This window comes from Rhinopithecus roxellana, chromosome 12, assembly GCF_007565055.1.
Source record: "Rhinopithecus roxellana isolate Shanxi Qingling chromosome 12, ASM756505v1, whole genome shotgun sequence".
In the NCBI taxonomy this organism is placed as follows: Eukaryota; Metazoa; Chordata; class Mammalia; order Primates; family Cercopithecidae; genus Rhinopithecus; species Rhinopithecus roxellana.
In genome coordinates, this window is record NC_044560.1 from 87,150,129 (window position 1) to 87,170,448 (window position 20,320).

The following is a 20,320-nucleotide window of genomic DNA, read 5'->3' on the forward strand; positions in this document are numbered from 1 at the left end:
TTTAAAAATTAGCTGGGCATGATGGTGCACACTTGTAGTCCCCGCTACTTGGGAGGCTGAGGGGGCTGATATTGCTTGAGCCCAAGAGTTCAAGGCTGCAGTAAGCTATGATTGCACCACTGCACTCTTGAGACAGGGCAAGACTCTGTTTAGACAAAAACAAAAAGAAGGAGGAACAGTGTGAGACAATGACATCAGGAGCCTGGGAAGCCTCCTGCCCTAACCCACAGCCACACCAGTGCCTGCCCCGGGCTTCTTACCAGAACCCCCTGCTGGAAACCCGGCCCCAACCTCAGTCTCTTCTCAGTTCCCTCCTCCCCTGAGGGAAGCAGGGTTTGTGCCCTCATACTCCACGACTCCATTCATTCAATGCACACTTAGCAATACCCACAGGGTGCCTGGCCCTGGATTCACAGAGTTCCTCCTGTCCTAGGGCCCAGGCTGAGGACGCCCCTTCTGTGTCCCAGGTTCCCATGCTGGAGAAGTCCCTCTCATATGTCAGCTCTGGTTTGGGGTGGCCCCTACTTTGGGTTAGGATCCCTGCTGCGGAAGCTTCTACTATATGGAGGACCCAAGCTTGGGCCATGGACCACAGAAATGGTTCAACCCCATACCCTGCCCTGCCTTGTTCTGAAGGGCTGGGGGCATCAGACAAGCGGTCATCACACAATTGGCAAAGATCTCTGGGCTGTGGGAGCATGAAGCAGGGAACACTGCCGCCTTAAGCTTCCCCTGAAGGCTTCATGGAGAAAGGGACACTGGAGCTGGGTCCTGAAGGATGAATCGGAGTCTGAAAGGCAGACGAGGTGGCAGAAGGAATTTCAGGTAGTAATATACAGAGAAGGTCCAGAAGTGCTGTGGGACGGGGAGGCTGGGGCAACATGGTGAGGAAATCTGAATGCCACGCTTGCATTTCTCTGGAGAGCAATGGGGAGCCATCGAAGGTTATTTAGTCGGGGAAGTGATGTGGTCAGAGCCCTGGATGGCTGGATCCCCATTTCTGCCTTAATCAGGCGTGGTGCCAGGATCTAACAAAAGCCCTACTCCAGGTCACATAGCTGTATGCAGAGGATCCGGGGCTAAAGTCCAGACCCAGACATGACTCCGGGGTAGATGGGGAGGGGACGCTCAGCCAGCCCACCTGGCAGGGAGGCCTGTGGGCCGCGTCACTCTCTCCCACAGCTGCTTGCTTGCCTCTGCCTGCTCCCATGGAAACTCTGACATCCAGTCCTGTCTGTAGCTGCATAAGCAGCCAGATGCCAGAGCCAGCAGCTCCTAGGCCTCCTCTCCAACTCGGCTGAGCCCTGCCTCCATCCTGCCACTCTGAACACTATGACCCTGGAGCTGGGTCATGGGGCCACCCTGGATGATGGAGCCCAGGTAGGAAGACCCTCCAGCTCAGCTTAGCCACAGCTTCTCTGGCCCCAGCCCCCTCCCCACACCATGACACTCTGAGAGAAGAAATGACTTATGTTGGCTCTGGGCTTTGAAGGATGAACATGGATTTAACTGGTTGGTGGTGGGGAGAGGTGATCAGTCCTGGGCCAAGGGAACAGCATGTGTGAGAGTGTAAAAGCCCTGAATATATTCAGGGGATGGAAAGAATCCAAATAAAATAAACAAACACATGAACTAACTAATCAGAGCTAATATTCATTGTGTACCTACTGTGTGCCAGGTACCGTTCTGGGTGTTTTCATGAATTATCTCATTTAATCCTCACAACAACCCAGTGACAAAAGTATTTCATCTTGCCTTTTTACAGATGAGAAAACTAAGGGCCAGAGAGGTTAAGTAACTGGCCCAACGTCACACAGCTCATGAAAAGTAGAGCCTGGAGCTGGGCACGGTGGCTCACGCCTGTAATCCCAGCACTTTGGGAGGCCAAGGCAGGAGAATCACTTGAGCTCAGGAGTTTGAGTCCAGCCTGGGCAACATAGTGATACCCCCGTCTCTTAAAAAAAAAAAAAAAAAAAAAAAAGGCCGGGCGCGGTGGCTCAAGCCTGTAATCCCAGCACTTTGGGAGGCCGAGACGGGCGGATCACGAGGTCAGGAGATCGAGACCATCCTGGCTAACACGGTGAAACCCCGTCTCTACTAAAAAATACAAAAAAAAAAAAACTAGCCGGGCGAGGTGGCGGGCGCCTGTAGTCCCAGCTACTCCGGAGGCTGAGGCAGGAAAATGGCGTAAACCCAGGAGGCGGAGCTTGCAGTGAGCCGAGATCCGGCCACTGCACTCCAGCCCGGGCTAGAGCGAGACTCCGTCTCAAAAAAAAAAAAAAAAAAAAAAAAGTAGAACCTGAATTTGAACCCTGGCTGTGGGCTCCAAAGCCTAGGCTCTTCACCATACAGATGATTTGAGGAGAGGAGACCTGGCTGGGGTCAGACTGAGAAATGCCTTGAATATCAGGATCAGAGATGCGGGTCCTACCTAAAGCTGCTTCCCCATTCCCTTCCTCCATGTTAATGGTCAATAACAATGGTGTCTGCATCCCAAGTTCATTGTATGCACTGGACATAGCACTAGGCACACTCATCAGCACTACTGACTCCTGGAACCCTGGAAGGCTGGAACTGCTGTCCCATTTTACTGAGGAGGAGCACTAGGTGCCAGAGAGGTCACATCCATTCTCTAAGGAAACCAGGCTAGGAAGTGAAGGAGGTGGGATCCTAACCCAGCTCTGCCTGGCCCCCAGGTGGCTAAAGCCCTATACACCTGGGCTCCCTGAAGACCTCAGCCACAGGCCCTGCCCCCTAATCCTGCTCTACCCCACCTGTGCTGCCTCAACCTAGATGGCACCAGGGACAGGCAAGGCTGGGAGCAGAGTGGGCAGCTACTATCAGGTGCCTCAGGAGTCTGCTCCAGTGGGCCAAGGCCCCTCGGTCTTACAAATAGAAAGTGGGGGTGAGTGGGTAAGTCAGGGCGGTGCCTGAGCCGACTTCAATGGGACTCTGTTCTTAACCTCCACCCCCAGCTGCCTTCCCTAATCCCCTCCTGGAGCCCCTCCCCTGGCGACGTCTCCCCTTTGCACAGAGCCTGCTGCTGTTGGCTAAATCCCAGACCAGATGTGGGTGGGACAGTCTGCACCCCCCACCCCCTACCCCCCACCAGCTTCTGAGAGCTGCAGGGTTCCAGGGAGGCTGGCCAGGGCCTCAGGCCCGCTTCCCCATTCCAACTTTCCAGACTGAGGTGCTGATGGCCATGAGGTGAACAATTGGCTCCTGCCAGAGATGGGGCTCATGGGAGAGGTTCCTATTTCTGAGCGCCTACTAGGGGCAGGCTCTGGGCTAAAAATCTTTCTTTAAAAATCATGTCGGATTAAGAGGACCTCTGTGGAGCCCAGCTGCATGCATCCTTATCTCAGCCCTAGCTCTTACTAGCATGAGACCTCCATCTGGGCCTCAGCTTCTTCATCAATAAATTGGGAACTCCAGGCATTATTTACTCCCGTAACCCTGGAAGGCTGGAACTGCTGTCCCATTTTACTGAGGAAGAGCGCTAGGTCCCAGAGAGGTCACATCCATTCTCCAAGGTAAACCAGGCTAGGAAGTGAAGGGGGTGGAATCTGAACCCAGCTCTGCCCAGCCCATATAAAGCTGCCCAGCCCAGCTTCACAGAGCATTTGTGAAGATTAAACAAGTTAATTTTGTGTAATGGACTCAGAGCAGTGCTTGGCATATATGAACGCTAAATAAATATGCCCTATTATAAATATAATCACTGGCCAGGCGCGGTGGCTCATGCCTGTAATCCCAGCACTTTGGGAGGCCAAGGCGGGCAGATCACCTGAGGTCAGGAGTTTGAGACCAGTCTGACCAACATGGAGAAACCCCGTCTCTGCTAAAAATACAAAAATTAGCCGGGCATGGTGGCACATGGCTGTAATCCCAGCTACTTAGGAGGCTGAAGCAGGAGAATCGCTTGAATCCGGGAGGTAGAGGTTACAATGAGCCGAGATCGCGCCATTGCACTCCAGCCTAGGCAACAAGAGCAAAACTCCGTCTCAAAAAAATAAAAATAAAAATAAATTTAAAAAATCACCACGACACCTCTCAACAGCCCTGTGAGGTTAGTATTATAAACTTGATTTTACAGATCAGAAACCGAGGCTCAGAGAGACGTCATTTGCCCAAGTTCCCCTAGCCAGGGAAGGACAGTCCCAGAGCTTGGCCCCAAGCTGAGCAAGTCCAAAGATGAGGACAGCCTCCTGGCTCCCCCGAGCTGAGGCATGGTGTGTACTGGGGTGGAGGTCGGTCCTCCGCACCCCCTCAGTCCCTCCTGCCTGACCCCCAGGGGTTCCACCCACAATCCAGCCCCTGCTGCCGCTGCAGGAGGGGGCTCTGCATTCCTGGCTAAGCAGCCGGATTTGCTGTGCTCCAGGAACTATGAAAAGAATGCTTGCCATGAGCAGAGCCGTGGTTGCCTGTCAGGGAGCGTGGCCTGGAGTGCCCACGCAGAGCTTGGTGGCAGCCAGCACAGTGGGAAAGAAGGAGGCTAGCCAGAAAGGAGAACTTCCGGGTGGTAGGGGCTGTGCACACTGGACGGGTGTGGAGACCAAAGTGTTGGCCATCTGGGATATTTCAGGAGAGAAGTGATCCCTCTACCCTGCAATCTCGGTTTCTCCTCACCATAAGCTGTAAGCAGAGGCAGGCTGGCACTGCTGACCCAGCTCATGGATGGGGTTACAGAGACTCAGAGGAAAACTCTCCTGAGGTCACACAGCAGCCAGTGGCAGAATTGAGAGGCCAGGACCTCCGGCTCAGACCCCGCTTCCTCACAGAGGCTTCCCTCCCTCACAGGACCCACCAGGGACCACCAAGGGTTCCTAGATAAGAGAAAATACCATCCCAGCCCTCTCGGTTCTGGGCTCTCTCTGGGCCTGACCTTCTCATGCCTGCTATTCCTCCTTTCCCCCTCCACAAAAAACTCCCTGTGCTACGAAAATGCCCCACACACTGTAGACGTACGAAAATTAAGATTCCATTCCTGGCCGGGCGCAGTGGCTCAAGCCTGTAATCCCAGCACTTTGGGAGGCCGAGACGGGCGGATCACGAGGTCAGGAGATTGAGACCATCCTGGCTAATACTGTGAAACCTCGTCTCTACTAAAAAAATACAAAAAACTAGCCAGCCGTGGTGGCGGGCGCCTGTAGTCCCAGCTACTCGTAAACCCGGGAGGCGGAGCTTGCAGTGAGCTGAGATCCTGCGGCTGCACTCCAGCCTGGGCGACAGAGCAAGACTCCGTCTCAAAAAAAAAAAAAAAAAAAAAAAAAAAAAAAAGGCCGGGCGCGGTGGCTCAAGCCTGTAATCCCAGCACTTTGGGAGGCCGAGACGGGCGGATCACGAGGTCAGGAGATCAAGACCATCCTGGCTAACATGGTGAAACCCCGTCTCTACTAAAAAATACAAAAAAAACTAGCCGGGCGACGAGGCGGGCGCCTGTAGTCCCAGCTACTCGGGAGGCTGAGGCAGGAGAATGGCGTGAACCCGGGAGGCGGAGCTTACAGTGAGCTGAGATCCGGCCACTGCACTCCAGCCTGGGCGACAGAGCGAGACTCCGTCTCAAAAAAAAAAAAAAAAAAAAAAAAGATTCCATTCCTTTTGGGAGGCTCAGGCGGGCGGATCACTTGAGGTCAGGAGTTCAAGACCAGCCTGATCAACATGGCAAAACCTCGTCTCTACTAAAGATACAAAAATTAGTGGACATGATGGTGCGCACTTGTAATCCCAGCTACTCGGGAGGCTGAGGCAGGAGAATTGCTTGAACCCGGAAGACGGAGGTTGCAGTGAACCGAGATTGCGCCACTGCACTCCTACCTGGGCAACAGAGACTCCATCTCAAAAAAATAAATAAATAAAGAGAGGCCGGGTGCAATGGCTCATGCCTGTAACCCCAGCACTTCGGGAGGCCGAGGCGGGCAAACCATAAGGTCAGGAGTTCAAGACCAGCCTGACCAACATGGTGAAACCCCGTCTCTACTAAAAATGCAAAAATTAGCCAGGCTTAGTGGCACGTGCCTGTAATCGCAGCTACTCAGGAGGCTGAGGCAAGAGAATCACTTGAACCCGGGAGGCAGAGAGTGCAGTGAACCGAGATGGCAAGAGAATCCCTTGAACCCGGCAGGCAGAGTGCAGTGAGCCAAGATGGTGCCATTGCACTCCAGCCTGGGTGACAGAGCGAGACTCCATCTCAAAAAAAGAAAAAGAGAAAGAAAAAAGAAAGAGAGAGAGGAAGGAAGGAAGCAAGAAAGAAAGGCCAGGCATGGTGGCTAACACCTATAATCCCAGCACTTTGGAAGGCCAAGGTGGGTGGATCACTTGAAGTCAGGAGTTCAAGACCTGCCTGGTCAACATGGTGAAACCTTGTCTCTACTAAAAATACAAAAATTAGCCGGGCCTGGTGGCGCATACCTGTAATCCCAGTTATTCGGGAGGGTGAGGCAGGAGAATCGCTTGAATCCAGGAGGTGGAGATTGCAGTGAGCCAAGATCGCGCCACTGCACTCCAGCCCGGGCAACAGAGCGAGACTCCGTCAAAAAAAAAAAAAAAGACCAGGCATGGCACAGTGGCTCACTCCTGTAATCCCAGCACTTTGGGAGGCCAAGGTGGGTGGATCATGAGGTCAGGAGTTTGAGACCAGCCTGGCCAATGTGGTGAAACCCCGTCTCTACTAAAAATACAAAAATTAGCCAGGCATGGTGGTGCTCACCTATAGTCCCAGCTACTAGGGAGTCTGAGGCAGAAGAATGGCTAGAACCTGGGAGGTGGAGGTTGCAGTGAGCCGAGATCATGCCACTACACTCTAGCCTGTGTGACACAGCGAGACTCTGTCAAAAAAAAAAAAAAAAAAAAAAAAAAAAAAAAAAAAAAAAAAAAAAAAGTTGCTGTTCTAATTCCTTCTTATTGGCTAGGCACAGCGACTCACCCCTGTAATCACAGCACTTTGGGAAGCCAAGGCGGGCGGATCACCTGAGGTCAGGAGTGCAAGACCAGCCTGGCCAAAATGGTAAAACCCCGTCTCTACTAAAAATACAAAAAATTAGCCGGGCATGGTGGTGGACACCTGTAATCCCAGCTACTTGGGAGGCTGAGGCAGGAGAAGCGTTTCAACCTGGGAGGTGGAGGTTGCAGTGAGCCAAGATTGTGCCACTGCACTCCAGCCTGGGCAACAAGAGCCAGACAAGAAAGAAGGCTGGGTGCGGTGGCTCAAGCCTGTAATCCCAGCACTTTGGGAGGCCGAGATGGGCGGATCACGAGGTCAGGAGATCGAGACCATCCTGGCTAACACGGTGAAACCCCGTCTCTACTAAAAAATACAAAAAACTGGCCGGGCGCGGTGGCTCAAGCCTGTAATCCCAGCACTTTGGGAGGCCGAGATGGGTGGATCACGAGGTCAGGAGATCGAGACCATCCTGGCTAACACGGTGAAACCCCATCTCTACTAAAAATACAAAAAACTAGCCGGGCGAGGTGGCGGCGCCTGTAGTCCCAGCTACTTGGGAGGCTGAGGCAGGAGAATGGCATGAACCCGGGAGGCGGAGCTTGCAGTGAGCTGAGATCTGGCCAATGCACTCCAGCCTGGGTGACAGAGCGAGACTCCGTCTAAAAAAAAAAAAAAAAAAAAAAAATACAAAAAACTAACTGGGCGAGGTGGCGGGCTCCTGTAGTCCCAGCTACTCGGGAGGCTGAGGCAGGAGAATGGTGTAAACCCGGGAGGCGGAGCTTGCAGTGAGCCAAGATCCGGCCACTGCACTCCAGCGTGGGTGACAGAGCAAGACTCTGTCTCAAAAAAAAAAAAAAGAAAGAAAGAAAAGAAAAAAGAGAGAGGGAGGGAGGGAGAGAGAGAAAGAAAGAGAGAGAGAGAAAGAAAGAAGAGAGAAGAAAGAGAGAAAGAAAGAAAAAACGAAAAAAAGAAAGAAAGAAAGAAAGAAAGAAAGAAGAAGAAAGAAAAAAGAAAAAAGAAAGAAAGAAAGAAGAAAGAAAAAAGAAGAAAGAAAGAAATGAAAGGACAAGAAAAAAGAAAGAAAGAAAGAAAGAAAGGAAGTAAGGAAGTGCAGGAGGAGGGAGGGGGGAGGGAGTTGGGGAGTGATGCCCTGGGCACGTGACTCAAGAAAGGTAGGCCCTGGGAAGTGAAGAAGAGGAAGGAAGGAATGGGAATAAGAAAAGAAAAGAAAGAAATCACAGAACCTCAAGTGACAAGGTTCCCTCTGCTCCATGTCCTTTGAGGGAGGGCAGCCTTTGTGAGGAAGGGGACCTGGGCCTGGGATCCTGGCCTCTGTTTTGATTCTGCCGCTGGCTGCCATGTGACCTCAGGTGAGTTCCCCTCTGAGTTTCCATAACCCCATCCATGAGCTGGGCCAGCATTTGCCGCCTGGCTCTCCCCATGAGGCACTAACCCTCTGCCACCCCCATATGTGACCTCTTCCCCTTCAAGAGACAGGAGGGCTGGGCGCCGTGGCTCATGCCTGTAATTCTAGCACTTTGGGAGGCCAAGGCGGGTGGATCATGAGGTCAGGAGATCCAGACCACAGTGAAACCCCGTCTCTACTAAAAATACAAAAAATTAGCTGGGTGCGGTGGCGGGCACCTGTAGTCCCAGCTACTCAGGAGGCTGAGGCAGGAGAATGGCATGAACCTGGGAGGCAGAGCTTGCAGTGAGCTGAGATCGCACCACTGCACTCCATCCTGGGTAACAGAGCGAGACTCCGTCTCAAAAAAAAAAAAAAAAAAGCCAGGAATCCCAGCCCATCCAGGCTGCATGGGGACAGTCAGCCTCCTTCCCAAGAATCTGAATGGAAGCAGGGCCAGTCCTCCCCAGTCCACTTCTAGGATCCAACCAGAAAGGTAGAATGGACACTGATCAGTCAATCTAGGTGCTATGCCCCCATCACACATGTGACCTGGGACTACTCCTCACCTCTCTACAGGCAAAACAACTCTGGAGACAAGTACAGCATTCCCATTTTAGAGATGTGGAAACTGAGGCTCAGAGATGGGAAGTCCTAGGTCTGACTCCCAATGCCAGCTCCTCTCCACGCAGCACATGCTGCCTCACTCAAGATCTGCTGTCCACACTCCACCCACTCTGGAAATGCCCTCAGAACAAAGTGGGCCTGGAATTTTCTTTCTGGCAGCCAGACTTCCAAGACTGGTACTTGGGCACATGTGTGTCCACAGATGGCCTCACAAACTCACCCAGGCTTCAAGGCTACACTCAGTCCCTGGCTCCCAGTCATCTCAACTTATCAGACCTCAGGGCCAAACCCACATCTCCCCTGCACCTGCCTTCTCTGGGGACAGGCCACAGCCATCTAGTGCAAGGCTCCTGGCCCCAGTGCCAACTGGCTTACTCCTTTCCATCTACTTCTTCCTCTCATCCCCATGGCAACCGCCCACTTCATCCCGTCACTCTGCCCAGCCTCCTCCATGATCTCCCTTGCCTTGAAGATCCCCCCTTCATCCTTGTTCCCCAGAGCAGCCAGAGTGATTTCCAGACTGTATCATTTGCAGCTCACACCCTTTCTCTGGACAGGGCCCTTAGAAATCTGACCTCAAAGTCATGAGTCCCTCCTGCTCCCCATTGTGATCCAACAGTGCCCATTACTCACTGTCCCTGAGAGAACCTTGAAGCTTCCCTCTTCACACCTCTGCACGAACTGTGCCCTCAGCTGGGAACACCCTCCCATTCACCCTTTCCATCCCCTGCACCTGTCAAAATTATCATCCTTGAAAGTCCTGGCCAGACATCTCTTAGCTGCCACCTTCCCTGATCTGCACTTCAGCTTGCATGGTGCCCCTCCTCGGGTACCTAGTAGGGCACTGTGGAACCACAGCCACATCCCATAGGAGAGGCCGCTGTGTCTCTCTCATTCCTTCGTCCCGACACTGTAAGTTCCTCCTGCCACCAGCTCATCTGAGGCCCCACTTCCCTATAAGAGGCATCCCATCCCTGCCACTGAGAGTTCTGGAGCGGGCTGGGGGGCCAGCAGGGCAAGGAAGCTGGGACTGTGCATCCTTTGTTCCGGCTCAGGCAGGAGCAGAGAAGGTAGTGGAATACAGGGGCTCAGGCTGACAGCCCTGCTTAGTATCTTTCTCCTCCTTCTTGCTAACAGACATATTCACTTCCATATTTTCTTTCCCCTTCCTCTGAGCCAAAGAGCGGAAATTCTCATTTTCACTGCGGTAGACGAGTGAAACCAGAGAAAGAGACCCTGGTGAGCGTGTCTGGGCGTGAGCGTATGTGTGTGTGTGCCGTCCTGTCTGAGTATGTCTGGCTGGGGCACATGGGGCCTGCCATGTGTCTGTAGGAGTTTGGGTGTGTGTGCATGCGTCTGCCTGTGTCTTGTGGTGGTGTATATTTCAGTAGAGGAGTGTGTCCGCATGAATCTAATGAATGTTTGGGTCGGTGTGTGACGTGGTGGCTCTCAGAAGGCTGTGTGTAGCTAGGTGAGTGTGTCTATAGTTTCTCCTCATTATCCTCTCGGGTCATTGTGTGTCCAAGGGTTTGTAGGTATTCACCAGTCCAGTGGGAAGCCAATGAGGGCGCCTATGCCCTGACCGAGACCACCAACCATGGTGTCTGTCCAGAGATCAACAATTCCTGCCCTGAGGCACCATCAGCTTGGGGGCAGTAAAAGGATCAGTCGATCTTAGCTCAGTCCCCAGAGAGGGACCCCAGGCTGCCTGACCCTCCAGCCATTCAGCTCCACGGCCCCCAGACCTTTCAAATGCCCAGTACAGCTGCTGGGAGGCTGTCCTTGCTAAGGGGACTCTGCTAAGAGGAGTGGATGGGCCCCTGCTGCCAGCCTGAGCAAGAGGTGCTGACAGCAGATGGGAGGAATGATTTCTGGTTGCTCGGGCACCCCTAAGGAGGTCAGCTGCATGTCTGTGTCAGGAACCCAGCATGGTCTCACACAGGCACACACACACGTGTGCGCACACATACAACCAGCAAAGTTTTCCCCATGGCAATGGCGTTCCTTGGGCCCCTCTGGCTGAATAGCATTTCTCTACCTGGAGGATTTCTGGGGCTAGGGTGGCTCCAGACCCAGGGCAGAGACACTGGGAGGTTGTTCTGGGGCCCTGAGATCCCAGTTCCTCTTGGCCAGGCAGTGGCTCTCACCCCCTGCAAGTCTCGGTCTGGAGCTGGGGGGATGCTGAGCCCCTGACAGGGACATTCCTGGGAACCTGTCTCCAGTATGGGGCAAGGGGACTGACAGAGCACCTAGAATAGGAGGAACTTGGGGGCTAAGGAGGAAAACCTTATAACTGGGAGGTCTCCATCAAATCAGCAATGGCAGAGAGATGGGGGCAGGAGTGAGAGCAGGGAGGATGCTAAGGCCCCTCACTCCTTCCTCTCTCCTCCATCACGCTGCAAGGGCAGCCTTGTTATCCCCACTTTACAGGTGGGACGGGAGACCGGGAGGTGGTGAGGCGCCCAGAGCCACATCGTCGGGGGGTTCCTCCCGGCACTGTCTGATGCTGGAGCCCTCACTTCTGGGAAAGGAAGGGAGGAGGGGGCTTTCCTGGGATCCTGCCTGGGAGGGAACGGAGCGCAGGGAACGGGATGGGCTCCCCCATCCTCAGGCGACCCCCTGGCCCAAGTCCCCCACCGCGTCCCCATCCCAGAGTCCGAGGCGCCGGCCCTGGCGCCCCGCATGGTGCTGGGGGAAGCCCAGCCTAGGTCCTGCCCTCGGATTCCCCCAACCCGAGGCCCAGTGCCCGCCTCCCCGCCTTTACCTGCGGGCGCGGCCGCCGGGCGCCGCTCCCGGCCCTCGAGGGCGGCCCGGGCGGCGCGGGCTCCGGACAGGGGCGTCCGCGGCTGGGCGGGCGGCGTCGGGGTCCGGGGTCCGCGCCGGCGGGGTTCCGCGTCGCTCTGCCGGCCGCCCCTCGCGGCTGCCGGAGTGGGCGGGCAGCGGGAGAGGCGCGTCGGGGCGGGGCCTCCGCCCTCCTCTTTCCACAGCCACGGCCAAGGCCCGCGCCCGGCCCGGCCCAGCGCGGCCTCGGACGGCTGCCTCCCTCCCCGACACCCACGCCGAGCCCCCGCCACACACGCGCTCCCGGACGGCCCGCCCCCACCCCTCCTGGTCCACTTGACCCGCGGCTCGGCCGCCGGGGAGTCCGCGAGCCCCTGCCCTCGAGGGGCCACCTGCCTGGCTGGACGGACGCGGCTGCTGAGAAGGACGGCCAGGCGCGGTCCTGCAGGGAAGGGGCAGCTCGGGCTGGCGGCCCCCCACTAAGGAGTCCCCAGAAGGCTGCCTGCAGACGTGACCTCGGTAGGCTGAGCCCGGAGGACTCACAGGGGCCAGTAGTGGTCCGCACATTCAGGCTTCAGGGCATTGAACCGGGGTCACAGAGGCAGGCAGGGCAGGCTGAGGCTGGCCAGACCTAGTCCCCGGGAAATGGGGAGTGACGGAAGGCTCTGGAGCAGGGCAGTCATGTGGTCAGATTTGTGTTTTGGAAAGCGCCGCCCGAAGCTGTGTGGAGGAAGATAGAGGCAGGACACCGAGGAGGCTGCGGGAATACCCTGGCATGGTCCTATGAGGTGGACAGCGAGGGGGAAGGGAGGTCCCAGTGTGAGGGGAGTGAGGAGGTGAACTAGGCAGAGTTTGAGCGAGGGGCCTAGGAAGAGGCAGTGTCAAGGACAGTGCACAGGCTTTGGGCTAGGCCTGGGGGCGGTGGGGTCTAGCAGAAGGAGGAGGGCGGATGCAATGAGTTGGATGAGCCTGTGGGACTTCCACGGATCCGGAAGGGAGGTGAGAGTTCTGGGAGAGCGAGGAGGAGTCCACAGTTTGCAGATGGCGACTGATGCCATAGAGTAAGGAGCGGGCCCAGGGAAGAGGGCAGGGCACGGGCGGGACACTCATCGGCATTCACAGGGCTGCAGAGGAAGAGGGGTTGGCAAAGGAGACTGAGAAGGTGGCAGGGACCGGGAGAGTAGTGGCCCAGCAGGCAAAGACAAAATGCTTCTGGAAGTCCAGGGAGGCCCACAGGATGGGCTGTCACAGAAGGACATCCTTAGGGAGAGCAATTAAGGGTTGGAGGTTGGGGTGGGGGTAGGGGCAGTAGCCAGGCAGCAGGGGAGGAAGGGGGAGGCAGCAAGGGCAGGGGGAAGGGGAGATGAGGTCAGGAGAGGACTCTGGGGTGTGGGTGTGTGTGTGTGTGTCTGTGTGCGTGTGTGCATGTAGGTTGGTGTGGGCGTGGGTGTGTGCGCCTGCCTGTGTGCGTGTGTGTGCATGTAGGTGGGTGTGTACGTGTGTGTGCATGTGTGTATGTGTGTGTGTATGCCTCTGTGTGTGTGTGTGCACACGTGCATGTAGGTGGGTGTGGGCATATGTGGAGGTATGTATGCTTGGGTGTGTGAGTGTGTGTGCATGTGTGTGCATGGGTGTGGGGGAGTTTGCATGTATGTGGGTGTGTGGAGGTGTGGGGGGTGTATTCCTGTGTGTGCATGTGGGGAGGTATGTGTGCATGGGGGAGGGTGTGGGGGGTGTGACTGTGTGTGGGTGTGGGAGTGTGGGTGGCTGTATGTGGGTGTGTGGATGTGGCTATGTGGCTTTGTGTAGGTATGTGTGGCTGTGGGGGGGGTGTGTGTGGCTATGTGGGTATATGTACATGTGATTTTGTGTGTGTGATTGTGGGGGTGGGGGTGTGTGGCTGTGTGAGTGGGAGTGTGTGTGTGGCTGTGTGTGGGGGTGTGTGTGACTGTGGGTGTGTGGGTGTGGCTGTGTGTGGGGGTGTGTGTGACTGTGTGTGGGTGTGTGGGTGTGGCCGTGGGTGTGGATGTGCGTGTGGCTGTGTGTGGGGGGTGGGAGTGTGTGTATGGCTTGGTGTGGGTGTGTGTGGTTGCATGTGTATGGGTGTGGGTGGGTGTGTGTCTGTGTGGGGGGATGTGGGTGGCTGTGTGTGGGTGTGTGAGTGTGGCTGTGTGTGTGTGTGTTTTCTAAGCAGGAAAGAGCAGAGCCTTCACCAGGTCCAGGAAAGGAGCAGGGAGGGCCCCAGGCTGTCTCAGGTCGGGGCCCACCCCCCTCAACCTTCTGCCTCCTGCTGCCTGCCCTCTGAGGGCCTCCCACTTTTCTGTCCCCCTGCCAAGTACACACCAGCCCCGCCACTCCACAACGGGGCCTCTCACCCTCACCTACCATCAGAGCCTGGCCTACTCCAACCCACCCGTCAGAATTGGGGGCAATTACCAGGGGTCTTTGGGTCTGGCCTCCTGGCCTGAACTACAGGGGACCCAGACTGGGGCTCTGCCCAGAGAAGGGAGGGGTCCTGGCTGGCAGGGTGCCAAGGAGGGCACCGACTGAGGGGGGATTACTGAAGCCTGACCCCGAAGCTGGTGTGGAAACTGGACCCTGCATGGGGATCTGATGGGGGTTGAGTGTGCCTGGGGATAGACTTGGGAAGGGGTGGGAGCTATGCAGCAGAGACTAAAGGTTGACAGCAAAGACCCTGGAGTTAGACTGCCTGGGTTCAAATCCAAGTGCCACCACCCACCAGCCACATGCCACTGGGCAAGCAACCTCTGGTGCCTCAGTTTCTCCATCTGGGAAGCTCTCATAGGCGTGTTGTGAGGATGACAGTCAATCCATGCAGAGCACTTTACTCTGAGTGTGAGCTGTTCAGAGAGAAGGGAGGGAGGGCTGCATGAAGTGGGGCCTGGTGACACAAGTGGGTAAGGGAGAGACACGCTGTGTGGGGAAGGGGCTCCCACGGGCTTCACACCCACACTCGGACACAAATTCAGCCGGTCCCCCACTCGGATCCCACCCCTGGGTCTCCTGACTCACTCCTTACACTTTTTCTGGGGTCCTCAGACCTGATTCTATGAGGTACATACCTGTCCCAGTCCCCTCCCTTTCCCCCCAACCCCTGCCCCACCTGCCCCTGCCCAGTGCCTTGCAGGGAGGGAGGGCTGCAGCTCCTTCTCCTTTCAACCAGCCCTGGATGCCAAGTCTGGGCCCTGTCTTGTGGCCAGGTCCTGTGGCCCTGGTGTTCACTGGCCATCAGGCGCCTCCCCAACCCCGAGAGGTGCCTCAGCTCCCCATCCCCCAGGAGAGACTGACAGCTGTGCCATGACCTTGTGGCCGCTGTCTCCTTATCCACCAGCTATTTGCTCAGAGGTCGTGGACTCTCACACCAACGCTCATCTCTTGACTAGACAAGGCCAAACTCCCAGCCAGACTCCTCACCCGCCCCTATCAGGGGCTTCCACCTTGGCCTGTCTCTGGTGGTGTCTGGATATCAGTGGGTCAGCTCTGCCTATGATCACCTGCTGTGTGGCCTTGGGCAAGTTGCTGCCCCTCTCTGGGCTTCAGTTCCCTCAGCCACAACAATCAGAAGCTGGCCAGCAAGGCTTCAAGGACTGTTCTAGGCCTGGGCAGGGGTATCAAATGGGGTGGGTGGTTAAACTGAACCAGACGCAACATGTAACTTGGTTAGCACGGCCCCTGGCAGAGTCAGCTCTGGCACCAGCCTGGTGGTTCAGACAGTGGGCTAAGGAGTCCAGCAGACCTGGGTTTGGATCCCAGTGCTGCCTGTCTGTAGCTGTGGGCAAGTGACCTCATTTCTCTAAAACCTCAAATTCCTCCTTTATGAAAGGGGGATAACAGCCCCTGATGACGAACAGCAAACACTCAGGGCTCTTGCCCCATGCCAGGCACTGTTCTGAGCGCTTTATGTGGATTAACTCATTTAATCCTTACAACAGCTCTTTGAGGTTGGTCTCCTTATTGTCCCCACTTTGTAGATGGGAAAACTGAGGCACAGAGGCTTAACTCACTCACTTATGGCCACACAGCTGGGAAGAGAGCTGGGATGTGGCTCCAGGAAAGCTTGCTCATCATCTTCCACTCTACCATTGTGCTATCCCATCTCTTAGAAGAGATAGTGAGCTCTGCCTGTAATCCCAGCACTTTGGGAGGCCTGGGCAGGCAGATCACAAGGTCGAGAGATCAAGACCATCCTGGCCAATATAGTGAAACCCTGTCTCTACTAAAAATACAAAAATTAGCCGGGAGTGGTGGCGTGCACCTGTAGTCCCAGCTACTCGGGAGGCTGACAGGAGAATCGCTTGAACCTGGGAAGCAGAGGCTGCAGTGAGCTGAGATCGTGCCACTGCACTCCAGACTGGCAACAGAGCAAGACTCATCTAAAAAAAGAAAGAGAGAGAGATAATGAGCTCTCTCCACCAGGTGAGGATACAAGAAAACACCCATCTATAAACCACGAAGGGGCTTTCATCAAAAACCTGACCATGCTGGCACACCGATCTCAGACTTCTAGGCTCCAGAATGATGAGAAATAAATGTTTAAACCAAAAGAGAGAGAGAGAGAATAATAAAGGGCTTAATACAAGCCTGGCACATAGTAATGGGTCAATAATAGTTGGGCATTTAATAATAATAAATGCAGTCACAGAACTTTGGGAGGCTGGAGAAGGAGGATCACTGGAGCCCAGGAATTTGAGATGGCCCTGGGCAACATAGTGAGACCCTGTCTCTCAATAAATAAATTAGCTGGGCTGGCCAGATGCAGTGGCTTATGCCTGTAATCCTAGCACTTTGGGAGGCCAAGGCAGGCAGATCACCTGAGGTTAGGAGTTTGAGACCAGCCTGACCAATACGGAGAAACCCCGTCTCTACTAAAATACAAAATTAGCCAGGCATGGTGGCGCATGCCTGTAATCCCAGCTACTCAGGAGGCTGAGGCAGGAGAATCACTTGAACCTTGGAGGCAGAGGTTGAGGTGAGCCGAGATTGCACCACTGCACTCCAGCCTGGGCAGCAAGAGTGAAATTGTGTCTCAAATACATAAATAAGCAAGCGGGATGTGGTGGCACACATCTGGAATCCCAGCTACTCAGGAGGCAGAGGTGGGAGAATTGCTTGAGCCCAGGAATTCGAGGCTACAGTGACCTTTGATCATGTCACTGAACTCCAGACAGGGTAATAAAGTGAGACCTTGTCTCTAATAATAATAATAATGTTAGTAATCCAGCTAGGTGCGGTGGCTCACACCTGTAATCCCAGCGCTTTGGGAAGCCAAGGTGGGTAGATTGCTTGAGGTAAGAAGTTTGAAATCAGCCTGGCCAACATGGTGAAACCCTGTCTCTACTAAAAATACAGAAATTAGCTGGGCGTGGTTGTGGGCGCCTGTAATCCCAGCTACTCGGGAGGCTGAGGCAGGAAAATCGCTTGAACCGAGGAGGCAGAGGTTGCAGTGACCTGAGTTAGCGCCATTGCACTCCAGCCTCGGTGACACAGCGAAACTTCGTCTCTAATAATAATAATAATAATAATAATAATAATAATAATGTTAGTTATCCTGATTACTATTACCTTATTTTCCTTTTCCTTCTAAATTTCTATTGATCTGCCAATAAGAAAACCCTCTGAGCCCCAACCGCCCCAGGTTGGAGCCTGGGAGGTCCTGGATGGGACCCTCCTTTGGCCCTCCTTTCTGTCTGTCTGGCAACCTGAAGGGAGGGATGTGTGCACAGATGTGTGGCCCAGGATGTGCAGATAGTCTGGGAAGGAGGTGTGGTGCTGTGAATTCCTATTCCACCAAGGCCGGCCCTTCACTCCCCACATCTGCTGGAGGGCTGAACTCCTGCTTCTAAGATTCCTGGGAAGTCCTCCCCTCTGTCTAGCTCTCCTTCCTTCTTCTGAGTTGCCAACAGCCTCTCCTCCCAGGCAGGGGTGATGGAGACCCCTCCTGCAGCCCCCACCATTCTCCCTACTTCCACCCCAGGGGATCTCTTGGCCTCATCCTCAAAAATCCCAGCAATGCAGTGGAAATTAAAGTTACCTTAAATATTCTAATCTTATAACAATTTTGCTTCAATCAACATCTAAATGTGACCACATGTGTCTAGACCACCCAGCGGCCTGGTTGGTGTGGGGGAACAGAAGACAGAGGGCTGCTCTCAGACATGGGCCGGGCTCTAGGGGGCTTCCTGGGGAGAGGTCTGCTGGTCTTTGGGTCCTTCCCTTGGCTTTCTCCAGGCCTGCCCACACTGAGCTATCCTTCCCCTCTTCGCCTTCCCTCAGATAGCCCAGGGAGCCCCAGGCCTTATACTCTCTCCCTAACAACTTGGCCGGGGGGCAGTGAGGCTCCACAGGCAAGCGGAGGTCAGAGTTGGCTTCATGGGAGTCACACAGGGCTCCCCACTCCTGAGGGCCTGACTTAACGCTCTCCTGGGTTGTCTTGAAGTTTATAATAATTTCTGAACTAAGGGCTTCATGTTCATTTTGTACCGAGCTCCATAAAGTATATCCTGGTGGAGGGCTCCCCTGCACTCACGCCTCTCTCTCTCTGAGTTCTCCCCACTCTATACTCACAGTCAATACCCAGTCAAGGCTGGGTTCAGTGGCTCCCATCTGCAATCCCAGCACTTTGGGAAGTGAAGGTGGAAGGATTGCTTGAGTCCAGGAGTTTGAGACCAGCCTGGGCAACAAAGTGAGACTCTGTCTCCACAAAAAATTAGTCCCAGCTAGGGGCAGGAGGACCACCTGAGCCTGGAAGAGTGAGGCTACGGTGAGCTGGGATCACACCACTGCCCTCCAGCCTGGGCGACAGAGCGAGACCCTGTCTCTAAAAAAATAATAAAATAGGCCGGGCGCGGTGGCTCAAGCCTGTAATCCCAGCACTTTGGGAGGCCGAGACGGGCGGATCACGAGGTCAGGAGATCGAGACCATCCTGGCTAACATGGTGAAACCCCGTCTCTACTAAAAATACAAAAAACTAGCCGGGCGACGTGGCAGGCGCCTGTAGTCCCAGCTACTCGGGAGGCTGAGGCAGGAGAATGGCGTGAACCCGGGAGGCGGAGCTTGCAGTGAGCTGAGATCCGGCCACTGCACTCCAGCCTGGGCGGCAGAGCGAGACTCCATCTCATAATAATAATAATAATAATAATAATAATAATTAAAAATATTTATTTATTTTTGAGACGGAGTTTCACTCTTGTCACCCAGGCCAGAGTGCAATGGCGCTATCTCAGCTCACTGTAACCTCTGCCTCCCAGGTTCAAGCGATTCTCCTGCCTCAGCCTCCCAAGTAACTGGGATTACAGGTGCATGCAACCATGCCCAGCAAATTTTTGTATTTTTAGTAGACACAGGGTTACGCCATGTTGGCCTGGTTGGTCTCAAACTCCTGACCTCAGGTGATCCACCCGCCTTGCCCTCCCAAAGTGCTGGGATTACAGGCATAAGCCACTGCACCCAGCCAATAAACATTTATTGAGCACCTACTTTGTGCTGACAAGCTGTGCTGGATGCTTGGGGCTACAGTGAGGAACAACATAGATATGCCCTGATTTCACAAACTTACCCTCCTTACACATTCAGACATTCATATATCCATCCATGCAGTGGTTTTGCAAGATGTTCCCCAATAACAATCAAGCTCATCATAACTGCCAGTTAGGAAATACTTAGCATAGGCCATGACATATATATATCATCTTGTGTCATCCTTAAAACAGCCAGCAAAGGGGCCGGGCGCGGTGGCTCAAGCCTGTAATCCCAGCACTTTGGGAGGCCGAGACGGGCGGATCACGAGGTCAGGAGATTGAGACCATCCTGGCTAACACGGTGAAACCCCGTCTCTACTAAAAAATACAAAAAACTAGCCGGGCGAGGTGGTGGGCGCCTGTAGTCCCAGCTACTTGGGAGGCTGAGGCAGGAGAATGGCGTAAACCCGGGAGGCGGAGCTTGTAGTGAGCTGAGATCCGGCCACTGCACTCCAGCCTGGGCCACAGAGCGAGACTCTGTCTCAAAAAAAAAAAAAAAAAAACAGCCAGCAAGGGAGGCATTATGAGTCCCATTTTCCAGATGAAAAAAACTGAGGCTCAAAGGTCAAATCATTTGTCCAGTGTCACATGGCTAATAACTAGCAGAGCCAGGACTTGCCCTATTTCCTCATTTTCAATCTCTCTCCCTGAACCCACATTGCATTCAGCTGCTTCCCCATGGGCAGAAGCTCCCAGCAGGTTGGGCTAAAGTCTAGGTCAGCTCCACGTCCCCAGCCCCTAACACAGTGCTACATTTCTGTTCAATGAAAGAATTCAGGCTGGCTGAGGTGGCTCACGCCTGTAATCCCAGCACTTTGGGAGGCTGAGGAGGGTGGATCACGAGGTCAGGAGTTCAAGACCAGCCTGGCCAAGATGGTGAAACCCTGTCTCTACTGAAAATACAAAAATTAGCTGGGTGCCTGGCCAAGATGGTGAAACCCTGTCTCTACTAAAAATACAAAAATTAGCTGGGCTAATTTTTAATTTTTTTTTTTTTTTTTTTTTTTTTTTTTTTTTTTTTTTTT